The 25,534-nt window shown below is 34.5% G+C and overlaps 1 protein-coding gene across 1 annotated transcript in view; it reads right to left on the bottom strand.

Annotated features, from left to right (window-relative positions):
• Positions 1 to 17,048, bottom strand: part of LOC118748757 (optomotor-blind protein) — a 341,761-nt gene extending 324,713 nt beyond the window's left edge. Inside the window, exon 1 of the mRNA XM_036483409.1 lies at positions 16,544 to 17,048. The gene's annotated coding sequence lies outside the window, so the exon portion shown is untranslated. The remainder of the gene's footprint in view (positions 1 to 16,543) is intronic.
• Between the last annotated feature and the right edge of the window lie 8,486 nt (positions 17,049 to 25,534).

Here is a 25,534-nt window from a genome sequence, read left to right as displayed (position 1 = left end):
AAGAGGCGAAATTAAGTACATTCAAGCTAACTCCGAATAATTCGGAAAAAAAATTTACAGGAATGAAAAGAAAGTAAGTTTATACATTTTTTCTACTACTAAAAATTCGGCAACAGTTTTCTTGACGTGTATTTGCCTTCTAACGAAAGCAGAAGGAGGACCACACACTTTTGTTTGCTTGCGCGTTAGCTAGGCACGCAGGTGTTGAGGTAAATCGCTGAATAAAATGGAGTATTTTGCTTTATGTGTAGACGCCTATTTATCACGGCGGAGATGAGAAGCTGTCTTCCAAGCGAACAATTGTCAACTATGTAGTTGGAGGCACATATACCAATTTTAGTTATTATATTTTATCCGGCATCATATACGGACAAGCATTTTTAACCTCACTCTGGCTGCCATTTACAGTTTTCCAGATGTTTCTGTTAAAAAAAAATGATCTGCCTTCCAAGTATTCTTCTCTTGCTCAGACCAAACCCTAAAATAATTTATTCATTTAAACCATTTCAGTTTCTTATTTTCCAAAGAATAAATTCTTCATAGAGACAAGCCGGGAGAATTGTTTTACCGCTTTGGTCAGGCCAAATAAAACAAGACGTGCCCAGTTACTACTAGGCACTAGTTAGCATCTAAGTATCTACATAAATACCTTCATGCTGCATACCTTCTTTGCTGCTGCTGCTGCTACTTCAGCAATTTTTACAAATCATTTACCCGATTGCTGCTGAGCAACCAGCCACATTTTTGCCGCAAAGCCCACGCCCTACCACCCCTCAAATACAGACTCATACATACGGAACTACAAACATACGTACTTATATGTAGATATATATTAGTGTGTACACTCAACTGACCAGGCCAGCATTTGCAACCCAGTGAGAAAATCGAATGTATGGTAATCGAAAAACTTATCAGTAAAAACAGCCGTTTTCACATTCGAAAATGCATTTTTTTCTCAGCGCGATGTCCTAGAAAAGTACGGCATTCAGTTTTGCATTACCTAGTAAACCAGGAATGTGTGCGACTCAATATGAATTTTTTGGGATCTTTTGGTACATTAGAATGCTGCTTACATATTAAACAGTAATAGAATATAGAACTCATAAGAAATGCATTATAACGCATGTACTCAATTACTACTTTTCCCACTGGGCTGATATGTAGAATGGCGTATGGAGTGGAGCTACTCCTCTCCAGCTATTTTTGTTTGCTTGGATTTTGATCAATGTTCTAGGCGTTCGTGCTTTCTGCCAGCGCATTGGTTGTATGCTGAATTTTTGGTCTTTTGTTTTCAACAATCATCTACCCATGCTCCTTCCCCTCCCTAGTCAGCTGGTCAAACGGCCGTTGTGTTCCTTCACTCGTTCGTCCAACCGTCTATGTTACGTTCTTATAGCCTTTTGTTCTTCGTCCATTGTTGTAGTGGTAACGTATTATTGTTGCCTTTATTGCAGTTATTGTACTTAGTTAATATTGCCGCTGTTGTTATTGTTATTGTTATTGTTGTCCGCTTGACGCTTTAGCCGTTGGCATTGCAGCAACAGCAGCAACGGATACTTTTGTGTGCTTAATTGCTTGTGAAGAGCGTCGTCGTTCCTTTCATTGGCAACGGAAAGTGTTTTTCGCTCATCGCGCCATCGCAGCCACCTTTGGAGCCAGACCAACACCAACACACCACCATCCACCATCTCTCATCATCGGCACCAAAAGCTCCAATGCATCGCCGTGGTGCTACTTTGTTACGTACTCATTTTCCGGCTGTATGTATTTGTTGCTGTATGGATGATGAATGATGGCCACCGCATCATATCCGTATCCGGCACTTGCGTAGCCAGGCAGCCAGCCGACCGACTGACGGGCGGACGGACGAACGACTAGCCAGTCAGCCAGCCAAACGTGCAATCCACAGCTTACCAAACCAACCCGCCTACCCGACCAGAGCCTGTCGCCTAGCTGCCTATTCGACCCACCATTTCAGTGCATTTTGCAAACTCAACTCTTAGTCCATACTTACACCAATGGTCGGTCGATTTGACTTGTTTACTTTGTTGCTTGTTTTTCTTGAGGTTGTATACTTTTTTGCTTTTGGCTTTGTTTTTTCCCGTATTTTTTTTTCTTCTTCTTCTTCTATTCAGCTGTTATTGTCGGTGTCATTTAGATGCATCGTTGCCTTTGGGTCATTATTTTTCGCTGAAGTTCTTCGTCCTTTTGCGTCTCGCTCTATAGTAATTTCTTGAGTTGGTGCTTGCCATTCGCGCGCCAGCAGCCATCATCATTGATGGTGGCATAGTAGCTAGATCTTTGCAAATGACTCAGCCGATTTGGTGGATATCTACACAAAAATATACACATTTTTTCGCCTTCAGTCATTGTCAAGTGGGTATTGAGCAGGCGACAAGCGCGCCATTGCGTAGGTATTTAAATGGCCACTTCACAAATGCTGAATTTCTGCTTGAAATTCATAGGAAACTGGACAACTGGAAGCCATAAGCGCAGGATTTCTAATGAAGTGTGGGCATTTGGTAAAACGGCGGGGAAAATTATGAAAAAGATTCAAAGCGGAACGCTTTTGTCTAGTAAAACGAAAAGCCGACAGGGCTAAGAAAGTCAAATAAAGACCTGCTACTCCCCAACCTTCTTGACTAGGTCATGCACCTGACAAATCTCAGACAGATTGTCTGACCTATAAACGTGTCGCTCTAATCAACCAAGAACCGTTTCTCCTAAGGATATGTTCCACAATTTTATGATAAATAAAATATTCTGAACAAACTAGGGATAGATAGGACTAAATGAATAGAAGGTATTTAGGTCACCTGGGAAACATGAACAACTTTAGAAAGAAAGTTGGACGCTAACAGAAAAATCGGTTCCTCCCGACTGTATAAATATTTATATTGTATCGTCAATGAAGTAAATTGACGTTCATATGCCGCATACAGTGGCTATACCAGCAAAGATTGCCGCTTTTTGTAGGTTGGCCAGCTGTGCTGAGCGATGCAGCCCTTGATATAGCTCGCAGGCACAAGAATTCAGATCAGTGCAGTGACATGCATTCAGCTAAAGCCGTACGCATTGTTATATTTTGCTCGACGTGATACCTGCGGAGCCCAGTACCTTAATCGCGCAGCCTGGCTATTCCAGAAGATAGCAATACCGGCCAGCTCCGAGGCTAAAATTATTTTGCCTGAAAAACACTGGCCGCATTCGGTAGTCGTATAGACCTTTTAATTTGGAGGTTGGTTGAAAAATCCCCGCGCCTACGCAACAATTCTTTTTTTGAGCGGCCGTAGGAAGTATTATGTCTGAAGGTCTTTTAGGAAAACAAAAAAAATTGGGCCAAACTTATTACCTCTCAAACTCGCTTGCCTGACACATCCGACAAAAACTACTTTTGGTTTCCTATTCAAATCGATAGACCACTGGAATGCAAACAACTTCCCGGCAATCTCTAAGCATGTCCCTACGTGGAAAAGCTTCGAGAGCTTGCGTGCAGACTTACCTCGTTTAAAAATCTGGCTCTGCGATTAACTAGTGTTGGGCAGGTGGTAATCAGGTGTTCTTTTGATTCCTCCTCTTCACCATAGATTCTGCAAGTGTCTTTACTACAAAGGCCAAGCATGCACATAGTGTTTTTAGGTTTTCCCTACTAAGCATGAACTCCTTTTAACACTGAAGCAAAGGACCTTTTTTGAGTGATGGTGTCCCTCTAACTTATCCCAATGGCTAGCAGTGCAGAATATTGCCCACTTGTGAGGTCCATTTTGTTATCGTTTTTGTTGAATTCGAGAAATGGGATAGGTCCAGCAAAATCTGTGTCTGCCCCTTTGTTAGCTTGGAAGTCCGCTTTTTCATTGCCATCGCAAACCTCATGACCAGGCTTCCAGATTAAGGAGATCCTTTTCTAGATGAATACACCATTGAGTGCTCTATGGAACTCCATAAGAGTTTTTGATATGAACAAGTAGCTATCTAGAGCTTTGAGTACAGATTGGCTATCCGAAAGTATGGAGATTTTTGTGCTGGCTTATTGCCTGTTTAATAAGAAGTGGACGGTATCAAGCATGGCAGATAGTTCTGCCTTAAATATCGTAGAGCGTGGGGTTCGTCTTGCAGCCATGTGGGGTTTCGGCTCCAATCTTATTTCTACACAAGTAACACGGCCCTACCAAAATGGAATCTTAAGATATTGGCGGACTTCGCTGAAAGCACTTTAAAGCTCACTAACCTGAGCAATACATGCTGATGCTACAATAACAATGACATTAGCCCAAGTTCAGAAAGGGTTTTTCATTTCCTTAAAAGATAACTTCCAATGAACAATTAGTTCAGCAAATTTATGCAGAATTGGGACAGTAATTAAACCATCAAAGTGTCTAAGGGCAGAAAGCATCGACAGATACGACAAAACAAACTTGACAACAGCAAGTAATTAACAGCTTTCGGGTAAAATCAGTAACTACTATTCGCCACCGAAAGTAAGTAATTATCGGCGGAAGCTTCAAAGTCCACCCGACAAACGGGCGCGACTTGTAAGTAATCCCATGACAAGTAAGGAAACGAGTAAGAAATTTTTGTCAGCCAAGTATGCGAAGCCATATTTAGAAAGAAAAGTAATCAGGTAAGTGTAATTTCGGCATGCCAATACCCAATGCTGATGAATTACGGCGCGCGCAAACCGCTAAAGCAGCAAACCGAAGCGACGGCGGTGCAGACCGGGACGCTGACGATTGAGCTCCCCAACAATTGGCAATCGATTTTTTGACAGACAGACTAAGCTATTGGCGACAGAGGGCGACGGAGGGCGAAGGTAAACGTGGCGAAGGTGGTGTAGAGGGCGATGGTGAAGATGGTAGTGGCGCAGCGTTGGTAAATCAATGAAGCGTTATGTGAAAGTAGCGGTGGCGCCAGGGGGCATATCTCTACACTACAATAAATGTGTGTAAGCGCGCAACAAAGAAAGGAAAGTAATGGGCACAAGGAAAGCATGGCAAATGACATTGCCGAAATTGATTTCATTTGCGAAATGAGTGTGCCAAAGAAAGGCATCGCCGAAGTCGCAAAGTACAAGAAGAGGAAGCAGAAGAACAAGAAGAAGAGGGAGAAGAACAAGAAGAGAGAGAGAAGAACAAGAAGCCCAGCGTTGTTTTCAGACACATACATTTATTCTACATACATATATAGTTGCGGCTGACATTTAAGTGTTCCATTATTTCCTCTACACTTCCACTACTTTCTCCTCCTTCTTCTTTTTCCTTCGGGACCTTGAGCGATGACTTGTGCGCTACTCTTATTAAAGCGAATGCATGATTTCAATGCACGCTTTTCACTCCATGTGCGTGAGTGGGCGTCAGCAGGCGGGGCGCGCCTTCGCTGAAGCGTTATTAAGCACTGCCTGTGGCACGGGATGTGGCTGCCAGCTTGTTGTTGTGGGTGTTTAGCTTTTGCCGCGTTACAATAATAGACAACTTTACAGTTTTTTCGCGCTTATCGTCGTCATTGATATGCCGCAATCATCATTATTTGTCTACCCATCCAACCATTATTTGACTCACTACTGCTTTTGATTTGTTAAGTAGAAGAAATTAGTGGAATTTCTTGAAAATCGCGCGTGGCTGAGTCATACCACACACGCGCTTTTATCGCTGAATTGAATTTTATTTATTTCCCCATTTTCATCAGCTTTTCGACCCTCAGCCAGCCCCCCAGCTGTTGTGTGCTTTGTGCGATCTCTTCTTCACCGCCACTTGGCATTCATTGTGGACTTCTTCAGCACCATCTTTTAATAGATTTCTTTCAATTCTGCTTTTCCTTTTTTTAGTCCTCTGCTGTCCTTCACATTTTTCTTATTTTTTTATTTAAGAAATTGCGGCTTTCATTTTATTCAACTGTGCCATTCTCCACGTTTGTGTTACTCGATTTTTATTCACTTGCGCTGTAGTGTTCAGTAAAGCTTTCACGTTTATTGTATAATAATCCAAGCACACTCAAGAAGCATACAGGATATTTTACCACCCAAAAGCAAAGCTCATCCTTTTGCTTTTCCGCATGCCCGCTGCGGAGTTATGTCGCTTCCTCTTTCTACATATACGCATACCCAGCCCCTCTTCCACCCTCTTCTTCCAGGACTACGCATTCCTTCCATCAATTCACATCCTCTTCGCAGTTATCCTCTTCGTATGCCATCACGCAGTCTTCTTCTTTGGCGCTATCACAAACATTTATCCATCCATCTTCAATTTTTACTCATCTCACAACCGTCGAGAACATGCTTCTGTTCTCCCCTGCTCCACTCCAACTTTTCATTTTACTTTTCTCATATCCTACATTTGATTATATTTTCCTCCACTGCGTATATGTACATACATTTGAATGTATACCACAGTGTGTATGTTGGCATCTTGAACACCCACTTGAAATCTCTTCCATCATTCTTTCGTCCACTTGTGTAATTGAATATATAATTTTTATTTTTTTTTTTGTTTTCACTGTATGAGAAAATAAAACAAACGTAATGAAGCGACATGGCGATGGTGTAGGAATACTTGAAGACTCATATCGCTTTCCTTTGAAGAAAAAAATGTCCTCCTACGCAAGGAGATGTTAGTTGAAGCATCGTACTTCGCTTTTAGCGTTCTATCGAAGGATCTGTTATTTCAGATGTTTTCAAAAAATTGATTTGGAATTGATGTGCAGACGGAAATAGTTTGGTGGAAGGCTGCGATACATATACATCCCTATCCGCTTGTGAAATGAGTTAGACTTACAATGCAATTCTGGCAATTTAGTTAAAAAACATATATGTATGTATATATTTTTCCTTTAACGAAAACAAAAAATTAACAAATAAAATTAAATTAAATTAGAAAAAGAAAAAAAGTATTCAAAAAGAAGGACACAGTACTTAAAAATTAAATTCGATAAAAAATAATTTGATAAAAAATAGACAAAAAACAACTAAAAGATTTCGTAAAATCCTAAAATTGAAATTAAAAACATATTTTTCATTTTAAAATAATAAAATCTAATAAAATTAAAAGAAAACGAAATTAACAAAAGAGTAACAAACTTAATTAAAGACAAGAGAAAATAAATAAAATGAATTTCTAAAGAGTAAATGAAATTTAAAAACAAAAGTATTTTGCGTTTTTACACAATAGAATCCAAAAATTAAAAAAATCACTAAAAAACTAAAAGAAATTTTTTGTTAAATGAAAAAATAAAATAAGTTCCTTAAAATTAAAGGAAATTAAAAAACTTTGAATTTTAAAACAATAACAACCAAACCATTAAAGAAAAGTCAATTAGAAACAAACTAAATTAAAAAAGAAATACATAAAATTAGTTTCTAAAAATTAAATTAAAATATATATGTATTTCTTTTTGAAAAATAACAAATCTGAAAAATTTTATTAAAAAAGTCCTGGCGTCCAACTCCGATCTCTCGATTGGCACGCCTGTGCTTTGCCCACTCGACCATTTCGACTGTTAAGTGACGTGAGCTAAATGGTATACAAGTGCTTTCTCTCAAACTAGCTCCAACGGGCGCGATTGCCGAAAGAGCGAAGCAGTGGCGCGTCATTTTTTAATAATGTTATTTCTTTTTTAACTTTTTTAATTTAATTTTAGATTATAGATACATATTTAAAAATATATATGTGTGTATATACGTGTAGTATATATATGTACATATGTATATTATATTTAACTATTTTACTTTAATTTCTTAAAATTTATTATATATATTTTTCCTTCTTTTAATTAAAATTCTTTTAATTTACTTAATTTTTAGATTGTGTGGTTTTAAAAAGAAGCATATTTTTTAATTTAGTTAAATTTTTCGAAATCCATTTAACTTTTTAAATTTTATCTTTTTTAATTTTATTTTATTTTTTTCTAATTTTTAGGTTTTATTGTTAAAAAAAAAAAGAATACATCTCATTTAATTTTAAGAAACTTATTTTATCACTTTTTTGGCTTTTAAATTATTGTTCCTTTTCTTTGCAATTAATTCTTTTGTTAATTTTAAGATTTTATAACAAAAAAATATTTTTTTTTATTTAATTTAGTTATTTGAACCTTTTTTTAATTTTGTTTTTTTTGTTGTTTTAGATTTTATTGTTTAAAAAGAAAAATACCGTTTTAGTTTCAATTGAACTTTAGGAGCTTACTTTATTTGATTATTTTTTTTAATTTACTCTTTTCATTTTTCAATTTAATTTTTAGATTTTATTGTTTTAAAAATAAAAATACATTGATATTTTTAAATTTTTGTTTAGTTTTGAAAACTTATTCGATTTGTTTTTTTTCTTTTTTTAATTTAATATTTTCGTTTTTCATTTTTAGTTTTTATTGTTTTAAAAAGAAAAATATATTTTTCGCAAATTTAAAGTTTACAAAAGTTATTACTAAAAGACAAACAGAATAACACTAGGACCGCCTAGTCAGCAAATCTTTCAATTAATCTTTCGAAAGACAGTAAAAAGCTTGCAAGGTAGTTGCCAGATTTGAGAATTGTGCTACGAAATTCAATGATTCTGAAAAAGGATTCACATTGTAATACCCACTAACAAAAAGTTAGATAACTCATTTTCCGCTAGAAATCCAAAATTGAAGAAAACCTTTAAAAGTAGGAAATATTCCACATTTTCACGGACTGAGTGCGAGGGTGGCTGTTCGCCCTTCCCGCAATCAATGTGCGATACTTTGACGCAACGCATTCGATTTACATTGTACATACTCAAGTATTTCCTTATTATTTACGAGTAAAGCATTGTTGTTTTTATTGCGAAACATTCAATGCGCGAGGAGCGTAAGTTTGTAGCATCAGCAGAAACTTGCTATTGATATGAGGAAAGAAAAAAACGCGCATTGCTATCAGTTAAGGAGGAAAGAAAGGCGCGCCAAGGAGCTAACGTAAGCGGCAGGGTTGCTACAGCTACTATGTATGAATGTAAGTACGTACACTGCTTTAATAGCTGCTAGGGGTGCAAGGATTGCGTTAGCGGCGCGCTTTTACGAAAGTGGTTGATGCGATTTTCGAAGGCGCTTCCTTTTGTGGCGCACACAATTTTATTTCATTTCATTCCTTTTTTTATTTTTTTTTTCTTTTTTTCTTCATTGCTCTGCGCGTTTTTCGTTGCTATAAAATTTATGTTTTTTTTTTTTTGCTTAAATTGTTAGCTGCTAGCTGTCGTATTGCATTACATGGCCTATGTATTGTTGTTGCTACAGCTACTGCTGCGGCGCTGTCGCTTGAGCGTAGCTTTTCGCCTTTCGGCCTTTTCGGCTGTAGGTGTTTTAATCCCATTTCGCTGAATTGCCGCGCACGAAAATCAATGGAATCAATTACACAGCAACGAATTTAATAAGTCGAAATGCGTAAGCAAACACACACACACATACATACAAATTTGAAAGTACTTTTTACATAGTTACATACACACATATGTACTGTAGGAAGGAGGTAAAATCTTTCTGTGCAAAATAATTGCTTTAAATTCAGCTCTAATAAATGCTTTAATGGTATGCAATATTTTTTTTTTTTTGCTTTCCGTGCAATTAACAGCGCATAAATTAATTAAGAAGAAATGAATCCCACAATTTTGAGTTTTTCGACATTTTTCGAAAGCACCATAATCTACAGCTCAATCTCATTTGGTGGTCCATGCGTTTAGCTGTCAGTAGAGTCCTTGCCCGTGTAAATCTACCAAATATTAGTGGAGTTATAGCGATTTTAAGGTACCGAGCGCCTGAGGATATACTAAAATTTTATCCGAGCTTTTAAGCTTTTGGGCTTGTACACAAGTTTTTAAAATACAAACTGCGATCTATTAAAGCTTTTAACACTAACAGCCTGATTCTGTGCACTTGGTAAATTACATTTTTTTTTAATTTGTCAATATTTTATTATTTATCAAGAATTGGGATTCTCGCACAGAGACTAAAAGCTCTTTTCTTGATAAATTATAAATTCAACGCCCAATTCTCTATTTTATTATAAATTATTTGTAAAGGACTTTTATCCAGATTTTTATCAAGCAAAAGCTCCCATCGCATTCTGTGTCAATATTTATAAAATAAAACGCTTGTCAATAGCATTTTTAGTCTTGATAATTTATCAAGAAAAGAGCTTTAGATTTCTGTTATAAGTACATAAATATGTACATAATTAATTATTAGAATAAATCCTAAAGAAATAATTTTCACTAATCTTTTTTCGTGAAAATGGCTGCAACATTTTTTTTCAATAATCGACCGTTTCTTTTTCGTTACTTGAAAATACATAACAAAAAATTTAAACTATTATTTTTTTTTGTTTTTTCTAAAATTTATTTGTCTTTTTTTTGCTTGGAAAACAATTTAGTGAAATTTTTTTTGAAATTCCACGCACACAGTTTTTGTGATTTCAATAGATGGACAAATTTTAATTGAGAATTTAATTTTAATTTTAATTTTGATTTTGGTTTGGTTCACTGTTTCAGCAAAAACTATTGGAAGATATGACAAAAAGCATAAAAAACTGTTGTTGTAAACTAATTTAGTAAAAAATAAAAAAATTTTAAGTGTTCATATGTATGCCATTCAAAATTAGCGGATGTCTAAACAAATAATTTTTCCCTAATTTTTTTTGTAAAACAGGCTGTAAAAAGTTAGTTTTTCTAATTTTTGTCTTCAATACTTGACGATGCTGCTTTTCCGTTACCTGATAATAGGTCAAACCTTAATATTTTTGAATTTTTATATTAAATATTAAAAAAAAAAATCTTGCAAAAATTCTTTTTACGATAAGTTTTTACTCAAATACTCAAACTCAATTACAAATGTACACTATTTTTTCTGCAAATTATTTAAACTTTCCTAAGTCCGAGTACCTGAATTTCTAATATTTTTTTTAGCTTCCGAAACTAACAAAATGCATTTCCGTTTTCAATCTAATTTTAAAACAGAAATTCAGACCAGGTGTGGTATTCTAGAAATCTCTGAGTAACATATGGGCCTAAAAAAGTGCAAAGCGAAAACCGCGTGGATATTTTTAGGCACAAGATTTATTTATTTAGTAACCACTCTTTTCTCATGGTACTAACCATAGTCAAGCAATTGAAATTTTCAAATTTTTCGATTTTTTTCCAAAAGATAAAAGACTTTGTGAAGAAAACTCTCTTTTGAAATATAGGCTACATTTTTTGTCCACTTTTCGATATGTAAATCAGCTTAAGAAGATTTCGTTACGGTTTTCTTCAAGCAATAATTTGTACTTAAAAAGAAATAATCAAAAAATTAGGTACTTTTTAACTAGTTTCAAAGAAAATAAGCTTATTAAAAATCAGACACAATTTTTGCAATCGCAGCAATTTTCATTGCTTTCCCTAATTGTTTTGCATTTGCTAAAAGAAAAATTGCGTTGGGAAAAGAACTAAATTTTTGAAAAGTTAAATAAATACTTTCTGTAGATATTACCAAAAATTGGCCTTGAGCTAAATAAAATTCCAAACTAAATCTTATTCTTCAAAAAAAAGAACTAAACAAATTTAACTCGGTTGCTGGGGGTTTAAAGGTGTGTACTACCACTCGGCGGGATCTGGGTTCGATACCTGGTCCGAACAACCCCTAAACTATAAAAAATTTCTGTTATATTTATTAGCTTTAATAGATTTCAATATTTGCTATTCATTTCAAAGTGTCTAACATTCACTCCTAAAAGTCACTGGGAAAATTTTTTAATTAAATTTGGAAAATTATAAAAAAATTATCAAAAATATTTTTTTTTTAATTCGGCTTAAAAACTGTAATGAAAACCAGTTCAGGGTTTCCTTTAAAATTTTCAATTTAAAAACATTTTCAATAAGAAATATTTTTTCTTCGGTTTTGATGTCTATTTTCGTAGTTAAGAAATTAAAATCGAATTAAAAATAAAAAAATAAAATATTTTCAGTTTCTTACAAAAGGTTCAGGCAAATTGCGTTTAAAATTAGGTACAATAATTTTTATTTTTAAAATTTGAAAAATAGTTTATTTTTGGTACACTTACAATAATACAAAATTGATAGCAAAAAATTCCAAATTTCAAAGTTATTACCGTTAAAGCGGCTGTAGCGCCTAAAAGCAGGCTACGTTTTATAACTTTGGATTTTATTAAAAGAAAAACCAACGGGGGATCTAATATAAGAATCAAATATAAGTAACTTGAAGGATTTAAGACCTCTGAAAAGGAAGAGAAGAATAAATAAATGTAGTAAAAAGGCTTCTGTGGCGCCTATAAGTAGACCAACTTTTCTTTAATTTTCATTTACTGTAAAGCAAGAAACAGTCAGTATAATGCTATGACATTTGGCTAGTGAATATATATTTAAAAGTCTTGAAAAATAAAATAAGGTCTCTTAAATTCTAGTTTTTTCTAGAAAGTTGTTATGAAAATTTTTATTTTCACGTTTTTTTTTTAATTTACAACATTATAGCACTATTAGAACTAGCAGCTAATTCGAAGAGCATGCGTTGAGCTGACTTCTCAGTACAAATTTGTGTGCCTACGCCGAAAATTGGCAAAGTTATGGCAACCGCACGCTGCTTAGCGCCTGTGTGTAGGCTACACTAAATCACAGTAACTACGTCAAATCACATTTTTCAATACACAACAGATTTAATAAGTGACTAAGCAGGCAAATAACTGCAGTAAAAGTGCCGAATCAAAGCAAAAACAATAAATAAATACCAACAACAACAACATTGGCTATGCATGAAAATACTTATGCAGGCGGACAGAAAGGCGGAGTAGTAAATTCAGCGAACAAAAATTTAATAAATTGTTAACAATGATGTGCACGTGATGTGTGTGAAAACGTTGGCAGCTGCAACAGTAACAACAACAACAACACCAACAACAAGTGCAACTATAAACCAATTATTTGTTGACAGAAAAATTGCTAAACTAACAATTGCACCGAGAATAAATGCAATGTGCGTGCGGGTGCAAAAAGTAGGCAGCTGTCATATATAATGTCAGCAACAACAACAACAACAACAACAACAGCAACAAAACGTTGCAACAAAAGTGGCAGCATCAATAATTTCCAATTGACATGTTAGATAAATTATTTACGGCAAATTGACACAAAAACGAATGCATGACAACAACAACTACGACAACAATAATCAGCAACAAAACAACCACAATGATTGCTAGTTTCAAGCAAATTGTCGGTTGCTAGACGTCGAAGCGGTCAATGGTCGAACGAACGGTCGACCGATTGTTGGTTGGTCGGTAGGCATCATTTTTAACACTCCAAGTGCGATACGGCAGCAGCGGCAACAACAATAACAATAACAATTTACAATCAGTCAACAACAATAAAAGTCAACATTGGTCATAAAATATAGTATGTAGGTTTGTGTTGGTAATTGCATGTGATTTAATTTGTTGCAATTGCAGCAACAACAACAACAACATCAAGCAAGTGCAACAACAACCATTTTTATTAGTATATACACCTATTGTTAACTAGCCGGTGGCTGACAGCGACTAATGATGTTGTCGATTGCCTGATAACAACACACACACACACACACGCGCGCACACGCATACCAATGCAGCCGAACAGCTATGCACGCTTTTGCACATAACTTCATGTCAAATCAAATAAATCAAGTGATAAGTTGTTGATTTGCTGTTTGTAGTTTGTTGGCCGTTGCTTGCTGCTCGGTCGGCTGTTTTGTGGTGTTGCATGCGGCAGGTGTTTAACTTGCTGTTGTTGTTGTTGTTGCTCTTATTGTCAATTGCTGATACATTATTAGTAGTCGCTAACTATTGGCACATTATTATTGTTGTTAAGCTTGTTTAGCGTAGATATTTTTCTAATTTTTTTTTCAAATTTTTGTATTGATTTTTTTTTCAGCGGCATGCCAAAGCATTTTGCACTATAATTTTCCACTGCAAATTTATTTCGATTGAAATTGCATATTGTTCTATGTGCAATCAACGCCTCTTCACGCCATTGAAATTTATTTTTCCTCCAGCAAATTACAAAAAAAAAAACTTAAAAATTTTAACTAGGCATCGGAAATCAGAAATATGATCAGCTTAGTCAATACCCTTTGGAAAATTTGTATATTAATTTTGGAGTTTTATAAGTGTGTTTCCTTTCCGTGAGCCTTCAAACATACATGCAAAAGTTTGATCTTAAATCTCGTATGCCCGACAATGCCTATGAGGACCTATGACCTTTTCAAGCAAGCGGCAATCTAAAAAGGGGTTAACTGAATATGTGAAATCTTTATAGCTGCGCTACAAATTTAGTATCTCATTAGAATCTATATATTAATACGCTTACATAAATTTTGTCCGCCTTCGTTTAGCGGTTCTACGGGACGGATTTTAGAACCAAGAACACCATTGGAAAGGTATCCGTAGATGAGGAAAGTTTTTATGGTTTCCAAATTAGGTTGAAAATTACGGCCAAAATCGTCGTTTAAAAATTTCTCTAGTTGCATATATGTAGTTGTTGTTGCATCGAAATATATCCAGCCATTAGAAATTTAGTTAACGAAATATATCGAATCAACCATGTTTAAGTTATCGGAATGCATAGGGTTATTGAAAATGATCAATGTTTATTGAATTATTGAGTTGCCAAAATGTACTGAAAGTTATCGGGTTATAAAAATTTATTATCGAAATTTATCAAGTTACACAAATTTTATTTTAAATGATATTTATGGAAAATCCATATTTATCAGGTGATCGAAATTAATAGAGTTATCGAAGTTTATCAAGTTAACGAAATTAATCGAGTTGTCGTGATGTATCGAGCCCTCTTAAATTATCGAATTATTGATATTGAATGATTTATCGACATTTTTTGTTAGTTATCGCAATTTGTCGGGTTTTAGAATCGAAGTTATTGACATCTTCAAATATCGAAATTTTTTGAAATACATACATGAATTTATCGAGCCATCACTGTTTATCAATTTTTCGAATTTTATCGAGTTACCATAGAGCATTAAGCTATCGAAAATTTTCGATAGCTATGGAAATTGTTTGAGTCATCAACACCGCGTTATCGATATATATTGATATATGTAAATTTTTGAGTTATCGAAATTTATCCAGGTCTAGAAACTCACAATTTTCTAAATTTATCGATGGTTATGGAAATTTATAGAGTTAATGTTTTTGAAATTCATTGAGCTATCAATACGCACCAAACTGTCGTAATTTATCGATTTACTGAAATGTATCGAGTGATCCTAATTCATAGTTTTTCAAATTTTTTGAGTTATTGAGAATTATCGAGATACATAGTGCCCCATGGTTCCCGTGTCGCCCTAATTAAAAATTGTGTTAAACCTGGGTCTGAATTATGGGCCATCGTTTGACTTTGACGCGTAATATTAGAGCACATGAAATCGAACGTGTAGGGCTTTGATTTTATCGAATCTGTGAAAGTTTTAAGGGCCAAAGGTAGTATAAGGGCGGTTTTCTCAAGTGCCTTTTACAATTTATCTGCCTTTGAAGCACAAATGTAGTTCTGAAAAAATTATTTAAAGGGTAGATAAATTTTAAAGGCCACTTGAGAAAACGGTCCTAAGTATATTACAACATATTTAGATTTTTTTGTTTTTTGTTTGTTTGTTTGAGCTAGTGCAAATCAATCAACATGTCGCCAGAACCACAAAAAGCGTTCGTCTTCGTCTTATCCTCCTCAAGGCAGGAAAGGCAAATGAGGTTGTCATGCATGACTATCACAGTCAGGTCATATCTGCGACGAGAAGTGTCCAGTCAATAGTCCCTACCTAGTAAGACCCTCTGAGATGTGGTGCAAAATCAGTTTTTGCCCATCGAAACAACCTAGTCAGTTTCTAACGGTGGCTTTGATGACCAAAAGTAAGAGTTCTATAACTAATTGCGGACCAGAGGTTACCTAGTCTGAGCCTTTTATAGCAAAATAGTCAGATGTCTCATAACCAGGTGCTTCCGTGTGACCTGACACCCAGTCTAAATTAAGTTCGTTATGTTTTCCAACAAACTTTAGTCGAGGCTTATATTGCCGACCTATTTTGGAAGTAGTTAGACGGCTGGCCAATGTCTTGAGTGCAGCTTGGTTGTCATTACAGACGTGTAAACTCCTGATTATGCGACTATTTTTCACGCGTAGTCCATGGGCTTTAGGATTGCAGATACCGAGAGAGAAGCGAGGATTGTCTAGTTATTTTTGATACATATTTATATACTCCGGATCTGGAGACTGCGTCAGTTTAGGAGCCCTTAGTAAAGATTCTATCATGTATAAGCCCAGGCTCAGTATTTTAATCCCAAGCACTCAACATTGTATTAGCTCTGCAGCAAAGTTTACTGATAGACAAATGTAGAACTTTTTGAAAATTTATTTTTTAATTTGCTTTCTTTCTTGAAACATCAATTCGCAACGCCTATAAACCGTGAGAGTACAAAATTTAATTATATAGATATTTAAAAGCTTTGATTATATCTACTACTTATGCGAATAAGTATGTATTTAAAAAAAATAATAATTGTTAAACAAACCCTTTCTTTATATACAATAGACGCTCGTTGAGAATCAGCAGTTTTATACAAGTTTTGCTTCGTTTTTCTTGTGTCTCATTTTTGGCACTTTATATGTAATTATTGGTTTTATGTTGTTGTTTTTGCACACTGTTTAAAGCACTTCATTATTTAATTTCTTCTTTATGCATACGTATATTCGGTTTAATTTATTTCCATTTATTCATACAATTAACTTAATTGTTGGAAACTTTTCATAAGTTGAGTATATCGCACTAAATAAGCTCTCTCTGTATTTAAGGATTTCTAGTTGTTAGCGCACTTGCAGAGTTCTTAATGTATATCTGCGGTTGTATATTTGAGTTTCAGCATAGTTTGAAATTTTTTTATATAAGCCATTAGCCTAAATTTAAACCTTTTTCATTTGCTCTCAAATCTGGGGTTTAACTTTAATTTCCTGCGCTGTAGCCCATAGCTTCACCTCTCACATCAGTTAAGAAACCTTAAAGCAAAATTTGTGATAGTTAGGAAAAACTATCGAGCTCTTCGTGTCTTTCGAGTCTTTTGTGTGCAGTGGTTGCGAAATAGATACACAGTAGTGAATTGTTTATGACATGCTAGATATTGGTTTTAACAATTGCTTATAGAATCAGCTGGCTCTAAGATCGATTACTGCTCTAGTTTTAGTACAATTCCCTAACGTCGTATAAACCCCAAAAGTATTTAGTATTTCTGCTACAAAGAAGTACATAGTTCCTTTAAATAACTCGCTGCTCCAATACCGCAGACCATCTAGGACTCATTCATAGGAAGCATAACATAAAACCTATAGAAAGCTTAAAAAACTAAGCTCTCTCCAATCGACACTGATGTAAAGAGAGATGCCCCCTTCTCCACGTATCTTAATGGCTTTGTTGAAGTTCATACTGGCTACTGCGTGGCCCGTGGCCCTATTGCAGGTTGTCTTATTCTCGAAATTTCTACTTCCCTGAGTCTTGCTGATGATTTGGAGTTCAGTTCAGACAAAATTAAATACTGTTTCGGAAATTATTATGCTTAAGGCTAGATCTTTTCAATTTTTTTTTTTCTTAAAAAATATTTTATACGAGAATACTTATAAAAAAATTAAAAAATTTTTTAATTTGAAAGGTTTTAAGTGATCTTTAAAACAATGCTACCCTTTCCGGAAACAAACCTTCAAAATTTTAAGATTTAAAATTCCTTATTTGTGGGCATGTATGTATGTACTATACTAGACCAAACCTTTCCAGAAAACAAAAAAAGTAATTTTGCAAGACAATTTCGAAAAAAATTTCGAACCATGGTCAACTCCAATAAAGAAGAAGAATATGTTCCCCTTTTAAATTTTTCGGTGACACCTATATTCAGCAATAAATAAATTCCTGAAAATAGTTCTACTTGATGAATTTTGGTGAGATTTAATCTACAAGCATTAGGATGGTACGTTAGGGTGAAAAGAGCTGGAATCTGATGGGTAAGCACTAGATCTGGGTACTTGAGGTCAATGAATTTTGACAAAAAAATGTTCTCCTCGAGATGTCGAACATCGATATATCATGCTTTAAGATACGACTGTAAATGCCATATGACGATTTGGCAAAAAAAAAGAATTCGCCAAAGTTTTTTTTTTTGAACAGTCTATTGTGCATATGTGTATGCAACCAAAAAAACTGAACTTGTATATGAAAAAGACATTTTATATAAAAACTTACTCAATATTTATTTTTTATATACATATGTACATATGTATGTAGCCCAAAAAGTTTTTTAAAAATTTCTGAACTTTTTGTTTTTGTTTTTACGGGTTGCAAAATAAATTATTGAACTAATATAAATTAAGGTATGAGTTTTGGAATTCGCCAAAAAATGTTTATTTGTTAACTTTAAAAGAAAAAATAGAAATTGAAATTGATTCCCAAGTTTTTTCTACAGTTACAGTCCAAATATTAGAAGCTTTAAAATTTTGAAATTTAAAAAACTGAATTAAATTTTTATTTTGCGTTTTTACGGATGCGAAAGTAAATTATTGAACTAATATAAATTAAGGTATGAGTTTTGGAATCCGAAACGATTTCGCAAAAAAAAACATTTAAAATTTTTGACTTTAACAGAAAAAACTTAAAATTTTAAATTGATTCTCAAGTCTTTCTACAGTTACTGTCAATATATTAGCAGCTTTAAAATTTTTAAACTTAAAAAAGTATAACAAAAATTCTTGTTTTTTTACAAAAACCTTACGAAAATACTGCATTAATATTTTTTTGTTATTTAAAAAGCAACGTGAAATTATTTTGAATTTGCCAAATAAAACGTCCAGTTAGGATTTCTGCAATTTTACAATATTGGAAATTTAGAGAAAATTACAAATTTTGTGTTTCTAAGAAAACCTAATTAAGCAATTTTGTATATATGTATATTTGTTTTACCTTTTTGGTCTATTAAAGCCAAATCACACGATTTGTACATTTTGCCAATCACAGAGTGGAGTTGTCTAGAAATTTTTATCGAGCATGAGTTCAGCTCTATAAAAAAATGCCAAATAACACCACTCTGCAGCTGTACATATACACCAATCGTGTGATTTGGCCTTTATTCTAACAGCAAAAAGCAAAAAAAATATGTATCTATTTATAATATTTCAAAATTTTGAGATGTTTTGAAATCCTCTATTATTTTGCCAAATAAAATTTCTTCTTAAGATTTCAACCAATTAGAATTTTTTAACTTTGAATAAATAAAATTAAACTTTTTTGTGGTTTTAAGAAAATCTTCTCTAAAAATTTCGAAAAAAATTATTAATTTTTTATCCATTCTTTTAAACTATGTATAAAGCTTTAAAATCTTAATATTTGAAAATTTTCCATTTTTTAGTTGATTTCGTGGCTGCAGGAACTACCTACAACCAAAATTCACTGACTTTTATATTTAATTTCGCTTTCTGTTTACTTTTTACTGGTTTTAGTTGATCAATTGTTTTGTTTTTGTCATTGACATAGCAGATATATTTTTTAATTCCTTTTTTGAATACAACACTGAAGTTTTTTAAACCCCTTTTGATTTTTTAATCTTTTTATAAAAAAAAAATACTTTGCCTTTACCCTTGTTAATAAATATTATCTTTTTATTGCAGACTACAAACTCAGTCACCGATTATTGCTTCCAAGCTTTACAACCACAGTTTCCGCCAAGTTTTCCACTAAAAAATTAGAGCGGAATTTGAAAATCTTGTTTCTGTCAGGCATTTTTCGCTACGTTCCAATAAACACGCGACTCACTTCAAAAGTCGAAGCATTCACATCAAATCCGTGCAAAAAAATTTTAATTCACTTCAATTGACGCGTTTTCACACAAATCACATGTGCATGGCTGCACAACATGTACCATTTTCAAAAACAAAAACATAAAACGAAAATCTCATTACAAATTCGCACTAATTTCACACGAAATTTTCCATATTAGCCTCTGAACAATTCAGGCATTTTTTCGTAAATTTTTCATCAAAATCTCCTTGTTCGAATTCCCAATTGGCGACGGCAAACAGACACCACACAAAACAACACAAAATCCCGTTCGCGACGTTCAGCCGACGCGTCGCAACGAAAGCGAAAATATTTCGAATTTTCAGGTCTTCAAAAGACGGACGGCGATGCGAACACAAAAAATCGAAAAACATCAGCGGCACGACAACTGGCAAGTTGTTGCAACCTGCGTCTGAGTGTGCGATGGACACGACCAAGAAGAAGACACAAAAATGGCAAACATGCAAAAAGCAAGTCTCCATCAGAGGCACAACACAGCCATAGAAGTTGGTCGGCCAGAGAGGCAGCGCGTAGGCAGGCGGCGCTCGCAGCAGCATTGTGACGCGCGCGACGCGTTTGTTGAGCGCCAACGTTCGACGAGCAGCGACAAGCTGCGCGCTAGCGAGTTGAATCAATGTGGCGAATGGCCAAAGCGACGAGAGTCGGCGAGCGAGCATGTACGACGGTGAGCGCGGATGCGACGCGTTGTACGCATTGGCTGCTGCGGCGCGGCAGACGATGGCGGTTGCAAAGGCTGTTGGCGCCGGCAACGTTTGGACGGTAGGTCGGCAGGTTACTGCGGTTGCTGGCTTCATGGATTACAGAATTTTTCGCTAGCTGGGGTAGTGCGTCACGCGCGGTGACAGATAGCTTGTTGCACTTGGCTGTGGCCACTTTTGTTGGCGCTTATTCACGACGCTCCCACCGCAGCTATCGCCACTTTTGTGAACGTCTTCGTCGAGTCATTTTTTTCTGGGGATCTGCCCGCTCGCCAAGTGGAGAGGCGCGCTTCAAAGTGTCGTTGACGCTGTTGCGCTGTCGCCGTGACTCTTGGCGCCGCTACCATCACTACTGCCGTGTTGGATTTGCTGCTGCGTTTTTTTTCTACTTGTATTGATGATGAATCTTTGCAGCGGCAACAACTAGTCACGCAGCCAACCAAGCGACCAACCAACTCAGCGACCAAGAAAGGTGGCCAACAACAACACCAGCAAAAAAGTGTCAATGTATGTGTACTTTGAGCACTTCCAAGCTGCTGTTTTGCTTGTCGTTAGATCTGTTTTTGTTGTTGTTGCTAAGGTCAACAATAGTGACCCCTCAACAGAGTTGCCCGGCAGAGAAAAACTACCATCGATGAGAAGTGAAAATGGCGACGACACAGAAAAATACAGAAATAAAATTTTTAAATAAACAATATTGAAAATAATATTTGAATCATTTGGCACTAAAAACCAGAAATAGTTTGGCTTAAATTCGTCGAGAAAAATTAACAAAAAAATGAAAAAAAAAATATTGTGAAAATCTTTTAGTTTGTGATAGGCTTGTCTGATCTGTTCTTTTAGTGTAAATAAAACGACGAAAAAAAAAATATATCTATACATACATACATACATATGTATGTAGATAAAGTTTTTTGTGAGTACTTATTTTTTAATTTTTTATTTTTTTTAAATCATGAGCAAAACAGTTAAAAAAAAAATCGAATTTTTAAGCAACATTTTTTCCCCAGTGCTTTAAAAACTTCTTTAGAAAATTTCGGTTAACGAGTGAAGTCGGAAAACCAAATTCAAAAAAAATACGGACAAATTTTTACCGCTAAGCAAACATTTCACTATTTTCAATAATTTTTAGGATTTTTCTAGTATATATACATACATATAATCATAATAATAATAATAATAATAAACTATATGTACATGTATACAAAAAGTTAATAATTATAGATAATAGTTATTTAAAATTTAAAAAAGTGGATTTGAAAGAAAGAAAATTAAAAACTAAAAAATTGAGCGATTTTCGATAAACGAAAAAATTTAAATAAAACAGTGTAAGTTTACAAAATACTTCTTAAGGAATTTCGATAAAAAAAATTAAAAACAAATTTCAAAATTAAAAAAGTGCGTTTTTGTAAATTAAAATATTGATTTCTTTGACGACCAAAACCGGAAATAGTGAAATGTGTGATTCAGAAATAGAAAAAAAAAATGTATGGAAAACCTAAAAATATGTTGAATGAAAAAATAAAGGGAATTGAGTATTAGAAATTAAATGAAAATTTCGATTTTTTTTTTAACAATTAGAAAATCTGAAAATTTATCTAAATTTTGTCCTCATAAATTTGTAATATATAAGAAACTCTAGAAAGCGAATATTTTTCTTGAAATTTCCTTAAGTCCAGATAATCTTTATATAGTTTGTAAAAATAATACAAATTTCAATGTTGGAAAAAAAAATTAATAAGAATTTAAGTAAAGACCGGTTGTGGTTTTTGTTTTAAAAATTACTTGTTAACTTTGTAAAATCTAAAATATTTTGAAATAAAATCATAATAAGCACTATTTTTCCAACGAAAGCTACATAACTAAAAAATTTTTATTAAAAAAAAAGAAAAATAGAACAAAAAAAAATTAAATCTTTAACCCAAAATTTTAATCATAAAAATTTTTAAAATTCAAATCGTTAAGGATAAATATCGAACCTCTTTCGCAAATTTTTCGAAATTGACTTTTTGATACAACCCACAACGCATCACCTGGTAAAATATTGTAGCTGAAATCCCTATAGTTACGCCAAAAATGTAGATACTGTATACTTTATCGCATGTTGCAATGCATTTTTTTTTCTAGCTATGAAATTATTGTACGTGCAATACAAATGAATTTTGTATGCAGTAAAAAAAAAAATTTAAAAATTTAAAAATTTGTTAAACGAGAAAAATGCGCTCCCAAAATTTCGTTCCTGGCATAAACGATAATTTCGCGCAAAGGGGTCGATATGAATCTACGCACCATGAAAATAACCAAAAAAATTATTTAATTAAAAAAAAAATTCCAAAATTAAAATCTAAATACTTTATTAGCAATATAAAAGAAAAATTATTTATTAAACAAAAAATTACTTTTTGGTATCATGAAATTCTTACAAAAAAATTCAAATTCCAAAATTTTTATGCTTTTTATGATACATTTTTTCGTTAATTTTTAATAAAAATTATAGTTATTCTATAACTAAAACCATATACGTACAACAAGGTTTTAAACTTCGTACAGGATTCCTGAACATTTTTCAAGTTTCAAAAACTCCTTATCGAAATTTCAAATTTTGAATTAGAGCTGTAGTTTCTTCACATAAGTTTTGATATCGCTGCAACGACAAGTAAAAAAATCCAGCTTAGAAGATGTGAAAACAAAAAACAGTACTAAGCTCAAGAAAAATACCGCCAGTAGTATGTAGTTATGCATAGTTCACCGCTGCCGCTTCCGCGGACAAGCACTTTGACACCGTCTGTTGGCTGTCAGCCAGCCGCAACGTTTGTCGCCGGCAAACGACAAACGCCAAAGCCAGCCGCCACCGCCAGAGCTGCCATTGTGTGTGCGAACTAAACAGCAGCTGCAGTAGCAATCCTCGCCGCTGGTTGTCAGTCGCCTAGTGTGGTTTTCTATTTTACACAGCGCGTTAGAACTTAACGGAGAGACCCAGCCGGAAATTCGGGTCAATGGCGGAAGAATAACTTACGATTGAACAAATTTTTAAGTTAACCGGCCTAGATCTGAACCTGAATTAAAGTGAATTCTGAATTAAATTAAGAAAACGTGGACTTAAGCCAGCATGGACCCAAACAAAAAAATACAAAATCTCCATATGTGGTTTCGCTGGCCGAAAATTTTCGGCAGGCTTACATACTTATGTATATACTAGTTTCCGCTCCTTTCCAGAGCATTTTATGATTCATATCCCAGGTGTGTGTGGAATATTCCATGCTTTCACTCGGAGACAGAATTGTCCATTGTCACTCTCTTAAAGTGTGTGTCAGGAGGAGACAAGTACCTATAATCGAAAGGGTAGCTTTCAGACATTATTCTACTGAACCAATTACTATCCCTGAACCCAAGTGCTTGAGTCACTTCGTCTGTAAACCTGGACAACGACACGGGTAGTGGTCAATTGACTGTTCCTCTTCCACACCATTGCAGCCTCTGCAGAGAGTACTTGTTGGTATTCGCCACCGTTGAAGCATTGCTGATATATCCTTTGATGACATTGTTAAGGACTCTTATTGAGTTTCATTATGTACCTAGCCTTTTTCCTACTAAGCCTTCCATAATAATCTTATAGCCTCACAGTCTTTCCGATTGTTCCACAAGTAATTTGTCGCGGACACGGTATTTTCATCACTTCATCACGATCTCGATTCTGAAATAGGACGTTGTTGAAATTTTTCTTCAGATGGGACGTTTTTGAACTGGCTGCCGGGATAGGTCGATCTTCCACTCAGCCATCGATATATACTTATGTATATATTCATGTAGTCTAACTTAAATAAGGAGCGGCTAGTGAGCTCTCAGCCTTACTTCTTTCAAATTACTTGTTAGATAGGAAAACGGGTATGAAGTTGAGAGAAAAACTTTTAGGACACGGAGCAACTGTGTTGAGGTATATTTTCTGAGCTCTGACTCTATCTGTAGCTCCACGAAACACCTGAAAGTTTACTTTAATCCGGGTTGCCTTTTCCTTTGTGAAGTCTATAGACCTCAGTAACCAACTGAGGCGCATGGCTAGGCTTTCGAGAAAGAAGAATACAAAATTTGCCTACTCTACTCAAAAATCTACACAATTCCTAAGCGCATTTGAAATGCAAATTCACTAGAAGACATGCACCAAGTGGCACGTTTGCTTGCACATACTTCCATAGATAAAAAATGAACAGCAAAAACAATTGTTGCAAACAGCAAAACACATGCAGAATTTTAGCGATGTGCGGCAAGTCTTCTTCGTGCAACAAAATGTGGCGCGCGGCGTTAAAGTTAGTGGCTGCTAGTTTGTGCGCTGTTGTTGCACTATCAGTGGCAGAAATCAATGTACCATTGTGGCAAGCAGGCAGGCAATTCGATGGCTATGTGGAGTAGCAACAACAAAAACTTATGCGCATACATACATATTGATGTGTGGCATGTTGCAGATACACGCTGAAGATATGAGGAAAGCCAAAAACACACTCAGTTAAGTATTATTGTATTGAAACAGTTTTTTGGCTATTTTTGTGAGCGAGTGTGCAGGAGAGAGTTAAATGAGGGAGAGAGTGTTAAAGTCACTTACGAAAGGAGAATTCTGCAACTTCATAATGAAGTACGTTGTTGCAGGTAGTGGCAAGCAGCATGCTGTTAATGGTGGCAACATGTTGCTGAAACATTTCTGTTTAAATGTTTATTGCGATTAACAGATTTTTTTTTTTGAATTTCTAAAATGTTTAAGGCGCTGAACTCAAAGGTGATTTTTTAATGAAATGAAAAATATTGAAAAAATAAATAAAATAAATTATAATGCAAATAATGAAACAAATTTTACATTTAAAAAGATTTTAAAATTTTTAAACCAATAAACAAAGGTTAAAAAAATTTGGTGGAAAATATTTAAAAATACCCAGGGTAATAATAAAGGATAATAATAAAATATACATTTTTGCATTCTAGAA

The sequence above is a fragment of the Rhagoletis pomonella genome, unplaced genomic scaffold (genome assembly GCF_013731165.1).
Source record: "Rhagoletis pomonella isolate Grant_MI unplaced genomic scaffold, Rhpom_1.0 Rhpom_scaffold_00013, whole genome shotgun sequence".
NCBI lineage: Eukaryota > Metazoa > Arthropoda > Insecta > Diptera > Tephritidae > Rhagoletis > Rhagoletis pomonella.
Note: the sequence above shows the minus strand (reverse complement) of the source record. Positions and strands in the feature narration are given on the sequence as shown.